General features: G+C 40.8%; 1 protein-coding gene across 1 annotated transcript in view; it reads right to left on the bottom strand.

The window, feature by feature from the left end:
* LOC143106811 (transmembrane protein 132D) overlaps positions 1 to 2,500 on the bottom strand; it is a 70,851-nt gene that overhangs the window by 30,395 nt on the left and 37,956 nt on the right. The gene's annotated exons all lie outside the window — the stretch shown is intronic.

The following is a 2,500-nucleotide window of genomic DNA, read 5'->3' as shown; positions in this document are numbered from 1 at the left end:
AGCTATCAAACCTGTGAAATAACTGCTGTTGTTTTGTCTCAACTTCTGATCTTTCCTGGATGTTCCTCTGTGCTTCCTACACAGTCCTGAACCAAAAGTTCTAGAAGAAGCACAAAGTGCACTGTACATTTCAGAACACACATTCAGACACAGAACACACTCCGAGAGACCTCCAGAGGGTTAAAGGGTGCATCAGAGATGATAGTGTGTGATAGATGTGTGTGTGTGTGTGTGTGTGTGTGTGTGTGTGTGTGTGTGTGTGTGTGTGTGTGTGTGTGTGTGTGTTTGTGTGTGCATGTGTAATGGTATAGTAATGAAATGATTCTCATAGCTGTGTAGAGACACTTCAGATCCCTGCTTATCTGCCCTGTCTATCTGAATGCACTGATCTAAGATATGCATTCAACGTATTACACTGAAGACAACATGTGTAGATCTTCTCTCTCTCTCTCTCTTTCTCTCTCTCTCTCTCTCTCATTCTCTCTCTCTCTCTCTCTCTCTCTCTGTGTGTGTGTGTGTGTGTGTGTGTGTGTGTGTGTGTGCACTGTGCACTGTGCAAGCAAGTGTGTGTATGTGTGAATGTGTGTGAATGTCTCTCTATTCTTCTCTCTCTCCCTTTCTCTCTCTCACTCTTTCACTCTCCACTTCTCTCCCTCCCACTGTTTCTCTCTCACATATTCTATGCTTGGTGGGCTGTCGAGTGTACTCGAATGACCCCACTTGATTTACAAAGCCCTCAGCTGAACCAAGCTCTCACTTCTCAAGCTCTCACAAGTTCGCCAAACCCGAATCTGAGATATGATAGAAAATGGCTCATAAACAAATAATCTAAAACACACTGTGTAAATAAATCAACTTTTGAGGGGGGGAAAAGAGAAACATTTCAGGAGGGAGGGGGCAGGAATAGCCCTTTTAAAAGCTGGAGAGATGCTCATAGATGGAGATTATGGCGGGGCTATGGCTGACTCACATCTCAACAAACACATCTGGTCAGGACTGGGTCTGGCAGAAGCAGTTGTTGTATGTTTCTGTATGTGATTAATTTTATTTATTTATTTATTTATTTATAAAGAGAGACTGCCTTCTGTCATATACGTAAGTAAGTAAGTATGTCTTGATGCAGGATTACCGAGTTCCATGTGACTACTGAAAATGAGAGAAAATGTCTTAAACACCCACCGTTTGTTAGTGTCATTTACAAGTTATTATTTCTGCATTTCGTTGTCTTTGTACTTGTACTCTGCACAATGACAATAAAGTTGAATCTAATCCAATCTAATCTTGGACTCTAAGGATCAGTCTCATTGAATGTCTGAATGTCTGTTTAGTGCTGGCAGGGATTTTCTCATTCACAATTAGAGGTAAACACAAAAGCAGATGTGAGCACTGACAGAAGGCTCATATGCTATTATGAGAAATTAATCAACTCAAATCTTGTTTTTGTGTTTTGCCCCAGTCAAAATATTATATCTCATTGTTTTGGATTGTGGGGGAGATGTGTTCATAAGAATGTCTTAGCAAAGGCAGCCAGAGAGAAACAAATAATTGAAAAGCTGCTTAAAAAATTAGAGATAATATTATGTTACCGACTGTTTTGGTGTACATGGTAGTTTTAAGTAGATTACATTTGTCATCATGTTCTTGTAACGTATAAACATGTGAGGTAATTTTGTGTCAATATTGTGGAGAAATGAAAAACCTTAGATGAGTCGTATATGAATAAGTTTGATACAGATCCAAAGCTTTCTCCCTATACACATGCACCTAGAAAGTCTATTTGTTTTAGAAAGTCTAGAAAACTCTCACCCCAATATAAAATAAAGCTCTCTCAGAAGTGAATGAACAAACATGTCTCTGTGCACTGCACCAAATGCCCTCTACCTCTCTTCTCCTGTGAAAATGGAAACCTTTCATATGATTAAATCAATGCCTTGTAGTTCACTCGAGGGAAGAGGAATTAGAGAGAGATTAGGCCAGAGAGCAGCCATTTCTCTCTTTCAACTGTCTCTCACTCTAACTCTCACTCTCACGGTGAAAACCAACACTAAACACCCTTCATCTCACTAAAGGAGAAATCCCACAACAAAAGCTTCAAAAGATTTAACAAACAAACCCCAGATCTTCTCCTGCTTTTGTAAGTTGCCATTACACAGGATTTACTTTAATCCAGCATTACACTCATACACCCATTACACTCCATCGTGTTGGGAGGGGTCATAAAAAGGCCACTTCGATGTCGGATGATACTTTACCGACTAAAGCCCCTGCTGCTCTCAGACCCTCTAAACCTCCAACCCTCTAAAATTCGATTAAGAGTTTTCACAGCACATCAGCGACAACCTTGGAGGACCAGATGAGCAAAGCACAGACACTAGTCTGGAGTCACCCATCCTCTCCACCCCCTTCTTCTCTCTCTCTCTCTCTCTCTCTCTCTCTCTCTTTCTCTCTTTCACTCTCTCCATTAAACACTATCGCTGCGGTTCAACTGCGGTTTGGTTGC

Source organism: Alosa pseudoharengus, unplaced genomic scaffold, assembly GCF_046254945.1.
Source record: "Alosa pseudoharengus isolate Yale_2024_CS ecotype anadromous, Long Island Sound unplaced genomic scaffold, YU_APseudo_1.1 YU_APseudo_1.1_scf_6, whole genome shotgun sequence".
Taxonomy (NCBI): domain Eukaryota; kingdom Metazoa; phylum Chordata; class Actinopteri; order Clupeiformes; family Clupeidae; genus Alosa; species Alosa pseudoharengus.
The sequence above is the reverse complement of the archived record's forward strand: the minus strand, read 5'-3'. Positions and strand labels throughout refer to the sequence as shown.